General features: G+C 39.0%; 1 pseudogene; it reads right to left on the reverse strand.

Moving 5' to 3' along the window:
- Positions 1 to 6,090: 6,090 nt before the first annotated feature.
- Positions 6,091 to 6,352, reverse strand: LOC148109512 (large ribosomal subunit protein eL43 pseudogene; annotated as a pseudogene).
- Positions 6,353 to 13,706: the final 7,354 nt, after the last annotated feature.

Consider the following 13,706-nt stretch of genomic DNA (forward strand, 5'->3'; position numbering starts at 1 on the left):
AAGTATGTTTCTGCCTCAGGCTTTTGCACTTGATATTTCCTCTGCCTTGAGCATCCTTTTCCCCAATATTTGTGAGACTGGCTCCTTCATCATGTTCAGATTTTTATTCAAGTGTTATCTTCTTTTTAAAGCTCTTCTCATACCAGTTATGAAAAACTGCAACCATCTTATTCCTTGCTTTATATTTTTCTCTAGCACTTTTCACCACATGACCTGGTAGCTATTTTACATAATTTTTTTATTGTCTGTCTTCCCTCCTAAAATGTAAACTCTCACATGGTAGTGGTTTTGACTTCTTCAATTCTAGCACATGGAGCACTGCCTTGCACTTAATAGGTACTCAGTAAACATTTGAATATATGAACATATGAATAAAATTGGATGGGCATCTAAATGGAACTGGAACAATTTTCCAGAAGATGTGAAATGAGTTAGTGATTTATAGCAGTAGGTTTCTGTCTTTTAACATAAGAATTCTATCTTATAAGAAGTAAAAGGTATTCTTTACATTGATCAGGTGGACATTATTAAAACTAGTGAGCCAATATAGGGAATTAAATGAAATTAGTCAAGCCAATACACTTTGCATTGTTAACTTACAGCTCTTTTTCCAAAATAGATTTTTGTTCCCTTTCACTTCAATGGTTTTGAATGCCTCCCTGTATTTTTTGTCTCAAAAATGGATTATCTCTGTAGGTCATCTGTAGAAAAGTGGCATCCATCACATTTATAAATGATCTTTTGAATACCAACACAGATAGCAGAGTGGAGGAAAGTTAGCTATAGTTAGATTTTTGAGTAATTCTCCAGCTCTGAGTGGTTTCAAACTGTCGGGTGCATAGGAACCCCCTGGAGCTGCTGGTTCAATACAACCTCCCTGGTTCCACTCCACACTCACTTTTCTAGAATCTCTGACAATCAGCCCTGGGAATCTGCACAATGCCCCCAGGGATTCTGATGTAGGAGTTCCTGGACTTTCCTTTGAGATGTGCAGCTCTGATCATCCAAAAGATGTTTAGTATCTTTCCTAGAAATCAAACAAAGGCTCGTGGTAAGAAGACAAGTATCATATATTTCATTCCTGCGGAGAGCAATTATCTTGCTATGAACGGTGGCTTGTCTGCAAACTGTTCCCTATCCCCAGGATGCCATCTTACATGTGCTGTGGCATACAAGGTGGGGGGCAGTAATTTCAACTAAGTTCTGCTTGATCAATACTAACCTATCACCTTTACTGAAGAAATAATTCCGAGGAAATGTCACATAACTGTAGGTGGTTAGAATCACCTCCTGGCTGTGTTTGCTGACCTATCATCATCCACTCCACAAAAGACCTTTTTTTTTTTTTTTTTGGTCTTAGGGCTTTTGTCTCCCTGCTCTTTCTTTACCCTAAGGGAATCAGGTGATGAAAGGGGTCAGATTATGACACACTGTTACTATGGAGACCAGAAGCAACTCAGCTCCTGTGTGGGTTGGTTTTCCCCCTTTCTAACCAGCTGTTATTCCACCAGAGTAAAGGATTTTTACCAAGTGGAAATATGAGCCTTTGAGATCTTTTCCTTTAGCTCTAGCTTGTGAGAAAGGGTAACACCACAGAACACTTTTCATTATTTTGAGATGAAGTGCCAAGAAAATGTTGGGTTTGGGGTGGTGAAATTTCCTGTCATCATGGTGTTTGGTTTCTGGACTTGTAGTTATTTTGTTTTAAGCTTTTGGTTAGCATATTATAGTCATGAGTGGGAAGACATGGAGTGTTTTTAAGCACTCACCTCCTGCTATGAGAGGAGGAAATGGCTATGTTCATAATTATGAATTATTTGATAAAATTCTATCCACCCCTTTGAGTACTTACTATATCTAGGCACCCTTCTAAGTACTTTACATGTATTATTTCATTTAACCCTACCTCAAACTATGAAGTGAATTTTATTATGTCCATTTTCTAGGTGAGGAAGCTGAAAGACAGTGAGTTTAAGGAACTTATGCATGCAGACTTTCTAGTCATGAAACCAGGAGAAGAGCAAGATACACAGAGCCCACACTCAGGCTGTGATCACTGCTCCAGAGAAGCTACTGTTGAATCAATTGTGTGTATTGTGATAGAGCCTCTCCATATCTGTCATTAAGGTCACATTCATGTTAGTATGAGTGTGTAAGTCACAAGGCTAAATCAGTAGTTATTTTAGCAAGCTGTGAGATATCCTGGACTTATGGTACAGCTAATACCCTGGTTCCTGGACCATAGCCTCTAGGTCCAGCTTTAACTTCAGTGGTGGCTGTGGCAGGCAGGTGTCCTATAGCTCGGTCTCAACTTAACCCAGCCGACTGCCACCTGGAGCCGTTATGGGTCTTTCTGGGCTTTACCTCAGGGTCTTCTCTGACTCTAGGGGGTCTCTTATGTGGCAGACAACAACATCAAGAAATTGTAGGAGAGTTAACATGCGGCGGGACATCTCTCAGACAATGGGGGTGGAGGTGGGAGATTAGTGTGTAAGTATTCCAGCTTTCCTTTGACAGCTGGATAATCCTAGAAGGCATTTCATGTGCTTCTCAGAGGTCCTGGTAGAGACAAGATCCATCCTAGAGGAATCCATCTGTGACCTCAAAAAGACAACTTACAGTTTTCCTCTCTCCTGTCTTACTGTCCCCACTTATTTGCTCCTGCTTCCTGGGTTCAGTTCCTAAATAAAGTACTAGCACCAAGTCTTTGTCTCAGGTTCTGATTTCTGGAGGAACCCAAACTAAGAACCAGAGTCATTTATCAGTGGGCAGAATTGTGATGATTATGCTATGCGGACGGTACACCCAACAAAATCCATGTGCTCGAGACACAATTGTGTGTGTGTTTAGATCCTGGCTCTGTCGCTATGTACTTTACAACACTGTCAGTCAGATATTCTGAGCCTCAATAAACTCAAATGGAAAATTGGAGAAACACTACTACCTCGTAGAATTGTTGTGAGTTTGCTCAGAACCCTGATAGGCCAGTCTTGGTGTGGCTGTGATCCTTGTCCCTCCTCTGGACTCCCACCCATATGACCAGGTATTGGGAAGAAGGGAGAGAGTGAGACAGCCATGAAAATGTGCGTGTGGCAAATGAGAATCAGAACACGCATTTTCTCTTCCCAGAAAATAAGGAGAAATAAATGTTGGCCAGTGATCTGTTTATAAAACATGGCAGAGGATTTGTGGGGCAATGGTGTCTCAACATACTTATAAGAATTTTATAAAAAGCATCTTTCCTCCATTCTCCTTAGACAAAGAACTACGAGTCTGCTGTAACATACAGAGAACTCTAGGGACTCCACAAATGCCAAAAGCTTCTATGTAAATTATACCTCCATTTATTAAAATGCTTCTACTTTATTAAACTTTCTGTCTCTTGCTCTTAAAGAGATGTTACAGTGAATAGGAACAGAAAGTGGGTGAGTGTGAAATGGATCTAAAGTTGCCATGGAAACAGGTAGTACAACCAATCTATGAAGAGATATGTGTTCATCCAGGAAGTCTTCAAATTGCCCCCAAAGGCCATCTGACTATAAGTGAACTGCATAACCAGAGCTGATGCCCAGTGTCCACTGTGCAACCCTAAATCGAGGTAAAGTTGTAAGAGAAAGCTTATCTTTCACAAACAGCTGTATGACTCTGAAGATAACAGAAGTCATCTATACGTCAGTTCACTCCCCTGCCTTTGCAAATAACAGGAGAGACAGTGAGGATGGCAATAGTAATGACTTACATGTGGATTGTTCTTCCTATGTTTCCTTGGGGTTTTTTGTTCATTGACCCATTTGATCCTGCAAGACAGGTAGTCTTGGCCTAACTATGCCAGTATCACAAAGAGCACTGAGGCACAGAGGGATTTGTTCAAGGTCATACAAATGGTAAGTTATAAAAATGGAACTAGATTCCTCAACTCTTGTTTGTGCAACTTTTTTTTTTTCTGCTAAGGCATAGCCCAGAGGTATGTTGACACCCAGAAGACTTGGGTGTCAGTTCCTCTGCGACTAGAAAGAAATCCTGGTGCTGCTGGGAGCTCAGCTGAGGTGTGAAACATGGGTACCCCTCCTCTCCAGTCTGTCCTCTGTTTCTGCCCTTATCCAAACCTTAATTTTTTTTCTGCAGTAGTTTTTCTTCCATGAAAGTTTTCTGAAGTTAAGTGATACCCACATATATATCTTTCTCAAAGTAACCCATGATACTGAGATATTGTGATTTATGAGAAACATATTTATCATTCAGATGATAATCATTATCATTCAGATGATGTCATTCAGACATCCAAGGTTCCTGGCTCAAAAGTTCCCCAAGATCTTGGAATTTCTTGAGTGATATGAATAATGGGAGCATCTTTTGTCATAATATTGGATCTCTTCTCTTCAGTTTCTGAAACTGCATAGAATCATAAAGGTGTTGTTTGAGGAGACACTGGTTTGGGAAATTTCCCTAGTGTTCTCCTTTATGCGTTACAAATAAAACCTTTCTTTTTCTTATTCTTTGGCTTGGTTGTGTATTTTGGTTTGACACTTCTCAAGAGACAAACCCAGTTTCAGGTAACATTGTAATCCCTTTGTTTCTCCCCAGTTTCTGGCAGTTTTGGACACAAATTAAGCATTTAGATGCACTGATTCATAGTATGATGATTTGCAGCCTCTCCCCTACTTTAGAGATGTGGTTGTTATCATTTGATTGCTTTTTAGCATGTCCAGAAATGTGAATTACATTTTAAGAGATAATATTCCTTTACAGTTCAGCTGAAGTCTTAATAGAAGTGAGTAAACAAGTTGTTAACACTACCAGAGACCCCTCTCAATTGTTGTGGCTTCACTGAGTTTCTGCGCTTAGTAAATCCTGAAACAAGTTTAACTGCTAGAATCTTAGGATATTTTACTGACCTTAGCCTGTGTTCTTACAATGAGCTATGTATTTCAAGTCTAACTTAAAGGAGTTAAAACCAAAGCAAACCAACAACCTTTATACAGGTGAAGCTTATGCACATTGCAATATGCTTTCCTACTTCAGTCCTCTGTACTTAGGGTAGGTGAACTACCATCACATACACTCTCAAATGAGTAATGGCTTAAGCACAATAAAAGAATATTCCTGACTCATGTGATAGATTTTTGAGGGTCAATAAGTCAGAGATGCTGTTCTCCACTTATCCTTAGGCTTGAAGCTGATGTAAGTCCTGCCTTCTTCAAGGAGTGGCTTCCAAGTTCACCCTGAGGGTGTCTCCATTTCAGTGAGATGGGAGAGAAGAGAGGAGAAAGGCTTAGCTAGTTGGTATGCGCCAGGCTTGGATCACATGCATTCATATTCGATGGTTTCACCTATTTGGAGGGGAGTGGGGAATCTAGTCCAGGCCAGAAGAAGAGAAGACTATGGATTTTAGAGCATAGGACACCTCTCCCCTTCATCACCCCAATAACCTATATTCTATAGTAAGTACTCAGACTCAGAGTTTTACCTGGAGATACCAAGAAAAGCAAACTTATGAATGCTTTCTTTACTCCCAAAAGAGAAGTTTATCTTTGGAGGTATCAGCCAGTAATCTTGTGGTCTCTCAACCGCTTTCAGCCCAGATTAAAGGGGTTGCAAAATATCCTTGGGGAAAAAAAGGCTCTGCTTAAAGGCAAATAAAAGAGGGGAAGGATACTAGTTAGCCAAGGAGGGTTTGTACTACTCGACATTTTCAGACCTGGGTGGTCAGTACATCTCATCTCGTTTGTTTGTGTATACATTCCCCTGGTGACTGTCTATAAAGGAGAAAGCCAGAGGCTTTTGCCAGGGTAGTGATGGAGCTGTGGGAAAGGAGACATGCTCAGGACTTGGCTTTGAGTGGGGGTTGATGAATCACCTGATCACCCCGTAGGGGTGTGTTTGTCAGATTTCTATGAAATAACTGATGTCGTGCTGTCCCACATTTCTCCACACCTGTTCATTAGGTGGAATGGCACCTCTGCATTCTATGCCCACCGTGTAGGGTTTTAATTTTTACTTCTCATTCTCACAATGAATTTATTTATTTATTTATTGTCACATAATTTAGCCCATTTATTATAGGCTAACAATGCTTCACGTGGTGGAGTTTTACTGGTCTTTCAATTCCTTTAGGCTTCTGATGGCGGATTTTACTGTGATGGCAGAAGTGGTGCTAGAGGTCCAGGCACCGCAAGCTACACCACAGGGCCAGATCCCTGCAGCTCACCGTTTTGTTTGGGTTTGCCACAGAAGGTGCAATTATACTCCACGTGCTGGCTTATTTTGATTTTCTTCACCATTTTCCTGAGAGAGGCACCATAGCAGTTCTGTATTTACCTCTAGTTCCAACTTTCTTGGTGCATTTTACCATGTTGTGTTATCAACTCTTTTTTTTTTGGCTGTAATAATAGATTGGACTGGATATTTATTAAAATCTTAACTTCTTCTTCTTCTTCTTCTTCTTCTTCTTCTTCTTCTTCTTCTTCTTCTTTTCTTCTTTCTTCTTCTTCTTCTTAGAGAGAGAGAAAGTGTGTGAGCAGGGAGGGGCAGAGAGAGAGAGAGAATCTCAAGCAGGCTCCATGCCCAGTGTGGTGCCCAAAGCAGGGCTCGATCACTACCTTGAGATCACATGACTTGAGCCAAAATCAAGAGTCTGATGCTTAATGGACTGAGCCATTCTGGCGCCCCTAAAATCTCAACTTGTAATGCTTAGGTTTTACTCATGTAGGAGATACACACTGCTATGTAGACGTTGCATCCAGTGTTACTAAAAGCAGTGCATTATCACATTCTAAAAGTTTAACTGTATTTTGTAAAAAATAAATAGATTCCCAGGCCCAGAAGAGATTGTATTAATTCGTTGAGTTTATTTACTTTTTTAAAACTATTTTAGAAAGAAGATGATCTAGTTCCATTTCAAAGAACTTGAGGATTAAAGATTTCACACGCTGTAAATAATAATAAAAATATTGATCTTCATAATACTAGTGTGCTAAAAATTAAGAAAGACTTCTTTCCTTTGGCCTAGAATCAGGATTAATGTTTCTTTGTTCACTCATTCATTAAAATTTTTTATTTATTATCTGCCTTTTTGCTTCAAGAGATCTTTGAATTTCTATGGTAGCTCTTCCAAATTGGTTAGAATCAATTCAATGTTCTAAGAAATGATTGATCTCTATTACATGGATCTTTCGATTATTTCCCTGAAGTCTTTCTTTTGAAGGGGGAACTAGAATGACAGTCCTTCGGTTCAAAGAAATCGTACTCATTGGTGTGCAGTTACATTGGTGAGTAACTGCAATAACTTATACTATCCATAACTACATGCCTTACTCAAATTATCACATTGTAAGTAGGACAACTGTAAATTTGGACAATTTATAAAAATACTAATATTTATTATTTTGTAATTAAAATGGATAATACTGTGGTATGTCTTCTAAGAAAAAGTGTTTGTGCTTATCTTGTAGGACTCTTGAGCCCTCCAAGTTTGCATGTTTTCATTTTTTTTTTAAGGTTTATTTATTTGAGAGAGAGAGAGAGAAAGCATGTGCACACAAGTGGAGGGAAGGAGAGAGGGAGAGAATCTCCAAGCAGACTCTCTGCTGAGCATGGCACCCACCATGGGGCTCGAGGCGGGTTCCGGTGGGGCCCATGAGATCATGACCTGAGCCAAAGTCAAGAGTTGGATGCTTACCCGACTGACCCACCCAGGTACCCCCATTTCCACATTTCTAAGGTGCCTTTTACATTTCAAATACAAGGTACTATTTCATTGACCCATCAATTGGTCATTCTCATTACTGGATAAGTTGGCAGAGTTAGAGGTTTTCTGCCCTGTGATGATGCACTGTGTTGTTTGCTGCCCTCTGGTGAACACCAAAGAAGGAGGAAGCATAAAGCAGATCAAAGTGACTTTGACAGAAGCCTCTAGCATGAGAAGCTAGAGGGCCCAAGAGCTCCCTCTGTAGATGACAGGCTCAAGTTGTCACATGTAAGTAGAAAGAGTGCATGTTTGGTCCTAACGACTTATTGTTCAAACTGAAATATATTTGGGAGTGAAGAGAGGAACTATTAATGATTAAGCCAGGACCACAGGCTTAAATCGTCCCTGGTAAACCAGGATATGTAATCACCTTACAAATGAATCACATTCTTTTTCTTTGTAATTGCATTCAATGCCTTGGGCAGAAGTCCCTCCACTTCATCCTCCAGATTTTCCATGAAGAAGAAGCTAACCAGACCTTATAGTATTTAGCATTTATTTACTGCTTGTTACATTTGCTTGTGGTTTTTCTCACAACCGCATTGTAAGGTTGGGGGTTTCCTATTGTTAAGCAACTAGAAATACAGTCTGTACAATGCAGTCTTACCTGAAATCATTAGTTGCACTGGCTTAGATATCCTGTGTTCTGGACTTTTCTCATTTTCAGTTTTAAAACAAGGCAAGAATACATACCATTTCACTGTTCTATGGATTTTCTATTCATTGCTTCCCTTTGACTCTAAATTATGGCTGACCAGCTTTCATCTGAATTTCCTAATTTGGCGAGCTGGGAAGGTGGCAGAGTAGAAGGACTCTAAGCTCACCTCCTCCCACTGATACACCTAGATAACAGTCACATCAGTGCATCTAACCCAGAAAACAAACCGAAGACTGGCAGAACAGACTCTCCGCGGTTAATCGTACAGAGGAAGCCACACTGAAAACAGTAGGAAGGGAAGCCCCTCTTGTGAACCAAACTAACCGGCAAGACTGAATTTACTAATTTAACTTATTCTGTTCCTTCTACTTAAAGTCCATGCCTGTCCTCTTCTCTTATAATGAGATTTTCCTTTCTCATTAACTTACCAATCTTATTTTTTTTAAATTGTTGCATATTACTTCTTTGTTTCGTTCTTAGTTTTTCTCTCTCATGTATGAAAATGCAAATTGATCTGATTTTTCTGTATTTTAGTTTGCTCACTTTTAAGTGTATGAAATATTTTAATAATTTAATAAACTTGGACTCAAAAAAGTACAATAAATACTAATGAGATAAATGCTATTTTGGGTGGCAGAGTAAGCGTAATATTTTGAAAAACTCCATACTTTTTAAAATGAAGGAAAACAGTTTTTAAAAATGCATTTCATGTCTACCATATTAAGTATTTAGAATCTAATATAGTTATCAACCATTCTTCAAAAGTTTGCATTATGCCACTTCATTTTTGTGAAGGTCTTTACCTACATGAAATTACCTGTTTTCACTAACTGAAAGAAATCCAAAGAGGATTTTTGCTTTTACAAAAGGTGAAAAGCGAAACTAGCTTTCAGTGTTGTATTTGCAGCGAGTAGTTAGAGGCAGTGCTCACCGGAGCAGCGAGTGTGGCCCCACCGAGCCCCTTCCCCAGGAACCGCACTCAGCATCTCAGCTTCGAGCTGCCATAGCTTTGAACTGTGTCTGTGAGCATGTGTGCTTTATCTCGATTTATTTTGTGCATCCTTTAGCAAGACATGTCCTAAAGTATCAGAAAATCCAAAGATGATTTATTTTTTGGGTCTGGGAAGGCTCAAATATTTTTCCATATAAATTAATGGTAATTGCTTCCTTGCCTTATGCCATTTCACCTTATGAAAGTTTTCATAGGCATGCTCTACTTTCAGATAGCGGGGGAAACTTGTATGAAATTTGTTTTTGCCTCAAGGATGTAATCATTTCAAATAATCTGAATAATTTTAAAATGATTTGCATACTGGTGAAGCCAAACTGAAAGATTCTAACAAAACAAAAATCAAAAGATGCCTATTCTGCTCTATACTACGTATTTATTCCTGTACTTTTTCTTGTTTTCCTTTTCTATGCCCTATTGAATATAGGTAAATCATTTCATTTTGGTTCACTATTTTCAAATTATGAAGCTAATCATATTTGGCATGAAGAAAAATAGGTTATCATATATTATTTCTACCTCTGTAACACCTACATTTATTTTTATATAAAGATATTCTAAAAATGAGAAGCATTTCCAGAAACATGGAGCAAGGAGCTCCAAAAATGCATTCCTCCATTAAAGCAACAAGAACACTGGCAAAAAAATGATTGAAATTAACTCTTCCAGAATTCTGAAGATTAACTAAAAGCTTGCCACAATTTAAAGAGCATTTATTCAATAGAAACGTGATCAGAACAGCAAGCTCTGTGGATTTAAAATTTTCCTTATCCCATCCCTCTCTCTCTAGCTCTCCCAAAGATTGGGAGGTGGCTGGTTTTCAGCAATTCCAGAAAGTAGTCACTATGTGACTTGTCTTTAGCTCCCTTACCAGTTTCCAGGACAACATTAGCAACCGGTAGTTGGATAACACCAAATCTAGCTGGGGTGAAATGGAGCAAACAGTGGGTACAGACGCCCTCTGAGCATTCCTCCCATTCTTCTCCTTTCTAAGAAGGTAACAATGATTTTTACTGTGGGAGACTGCGACTGCAAAGGAACAGTGCCAGGACAGAAATATTGTCCTCAACACCAGAGGTTTTCCACCTTGGGGGGTATCTAGCCCCTCTCCACTAAATAAAGACTCTGGGCTCATACCCTCCTTGGAAGAATCCATCACTAGTTGAGCTCTCCAACACCGCTTGCTTCCTGGGGGAAAAGAAGACATTTGAAGTTTGACATTATTTAAAAAGACAGCAAAGTTTTTAAAAAGTATACCAGATAAACAGATACATGAACCAAAAAAGAATTTAAAATAGGCAAATAAAATCTCAGAGAAATGACGACTGTGGCAGGTACTGAAGGCTGGCTCACTCAATGTTCTTTCCAAAGAGCTTTTGCCATGCCTTCAATCACTATAAGAGTGTGGGAAGCCAAAACCTGCCATCAAGATGGCCTTGCAGCTTGAGTTGGATATGTGACACAATGGTAGATAATAAGATGTAAGAAGTCTATTGAGGATTTCGGGGGAAGTGTTTGCCTGATAAATGTATTACTTCTTCTCTTCCTTTTCTTTGTCCTCCCTTCTTCCTGCTACCAGCAGCAAGATGGCTGGGGGCATTTACCATCTAGCCTCCATGAGGGAAAGATGTGGGGAGAAGAGACCTTGACCCTAACACCTGGAAGTGACAACAACCACTTACTTCTACATCTCTTGCTGTTTGTGAAGAGTAAGCAATTTAATTTGCTTAAGCCCCTATCAATTAGATTTTCTGTTACTCATACATACAAGTATGAGTAGTTCTCAAATGACGCACACAGGAAAATGTACGTATGAAACAAAAAGCAGTCATTTATACAATTCCTTGGAAATATTTAGCATGAAAAATATAACTTGAATAAAGAACTCAATGGGGAGGGTTAAAAAGCTCAATGAGGACAATGGAAATAAACTGGAGAGCTGGAAGAGGAGGTTCAGGAACTTAATTGAGAGGCATCAGAAAGGGATAAAGATCCTAAAGGGATAAAGAGAAGGACCATGTGACAATAAAAATTTAAGAATTATGGAAAATAGTAGTAGCATTTGTGTCTGAATAAAAGGTATTTCAGGTGGCAAGACAAGCAATAAATAGAAGGAAATAATTGAAAAAATAATAAGATTTACTCAAACTAAGGAAAGATATTCATGCGATGAACGGACAAGTTCCACACAGTGTGAAACAAAATAGGTAAATGAGAACTTATACAGCTGCATATTATGATGAAATGTAAGAACATTTAAGTCTAAGAGAAAAATTCTAATAGCTTCCAGACTTTAAAAGCAGATCGTCTCAATCTCGATAACAAGAATTTCATTGTTATCAGGTTGTGCAATAGCAATATTGGATATGGAATACTATTTTTAGAGTATTGAACAAAAAGATATTTGAATCTAGAATTTTTTCCAGCTGAATTATTTAAATGCATGAAAAAAATCCTCACGTGTACAGTGCTTCAAAAGATTTATCACATAGTGATCCTTTTTGAAAATACTCTAGGACAAGAGTCAGAACCATGGGCCGTAGGCCAAAACTGGTCCACCACATGTTTTTGTAAATAACGTTTTATAGGAACACAGCTCTGCTCAGTGCTGTATGTTGTATCTGTGGCTTCCTTCCAGCCATGATGGCTTCGTTGAGTAGTTGCAACAGAGTCTATATAATCCACAAGCCTAAGCTATTTGCTATTTGGTTCCTTTACAGAAAAACTTTGTCAACTCTTGCTCTAGGACAAAGTATGCAAGCAAGAAGAGAAACGAATCTAGGCAACTACAAGATAAGAGAAGTTAGGATGAGTATTAAACATATATATGAATATTTATTTTATACATAAATATATATAAAAATATTTTATATATACATATATGTATAAAATATTTTATACATAAATATATATATAAATTTAAAACCAGGCGAAGTATGAAGAGAGTAAAAGCCTCCTGTTTTCTCCTTCCCTCAGGCTTCCAACAAAAAGCAGCGTGAAGCAGGAAATGTCCTCTTTTGCTTTGCCATGAGAATAGCCACGGGTTCTCTGTTACTTAGAGCAATAATCAATCAATCAATAAATAAAATCTTTAAAAAAAAAGAAATGGCCTCAAATGCTACAGGAAAGTCAAAGCAAGTGAGGATCTGGCGAAGGCCTCGCTGGGTGCTGCCATTTGGTGGTGGAAAACCAGGCAAAGTATGGAGAGAGTAAAAGTGATCTCTCCTCTGGAGGCCCAAAGATTAAGTGAAAGGACAATGATATGCCCCATTGATCTCTCTGAAAAACAAATATTTTAAAAGTCAGATTAAAAATTAAAAATTAATGGAAGCATTATTGAGCTATAAAAAGAAAGTTCAGGTCTCAAGCTGGAAAAATATCTATTCTCTTCTTCTCTGTAAAAGTCCTAGAAATCTTGGGGAAAAGTCTCTAATTTCAATAAATGGTCTTGGGAGGGGTTGCAGGGGGAGGGAGCAATGCAACTTGTTACTCCAGGAGCCACTGCTTCTGTTTGTGAGATAAGCCTGGTTACTGCATCCGGGCGCAGGCACAGGGCCATCTCTGGTGGGGCAGGTGAGGAAGTCCAGGTGGGACCCTGCCAGGAGAAGTGGGAAAAATGAACTGCGAGACTACCGGATTCTACGGGGAGGAGTTTAGTTCTTCTAGGGAGTTTGGAGAGGAATTACTGCTAAAGACACAGAAAACTTAGCAAACAAAAAAGGACAATCATTACTTCCAGGAAAAAATACAAAGTTGTAAGAGAAACAAGCTGCAATCATCATTTACTACACAGACTGGCTGGGAACATTTACGGCCATCAAAATGTAAACACGGAATACTGACGTGATAACTAAGAAGAGGTACATGGGATATATGTGGAAAAGTGCCAACTTCTTATTTTCCACAGTAGAAAATTAGTGAAGTGTAACACTGAAAATCAAAAAACAGGTGTGTAAGCAAGGCTATTCAGCAACACAGAGAAAACTACTGTAGGAAACAGCCAAGAGGATTACATACAAATGGTATTTTCTGCAGAGTGGAAATTCAGGGCAGGGCAAGGGGGGCAAGGGGCTGCTGTTTTGGTTATTATCTTAGTGGCCTTACTGGTTTTTAATTCTATCACTTGAAAATTATGTATTAAATTTAAAAGCAACTATCACATAAGCGTGTTGTAAGAACAAAATGCGTCAGGAATGTTAACTGGACAGTTTGTCACTGAGAAGCACTAACTTGCAAACGTGCCTACATGTCGTGACTACCAGCGGCTCCTACGAGGAGAGACACAGGTGCAC

The sequence above is a fragment of the Ursus americanus genome, chromosome 8, assembly GCF_024610735.1.
Source record: "Ursus americanus isolate L20-20 chromosome 8, mUrsAme1.1.p, whole genome shotgun sequence".
Lineage (NCBI taxonomy): Eukaryota > Metazoa > Chordata > Mammalia > Carnivora > Ursidae > Ursus > Ursus americanus.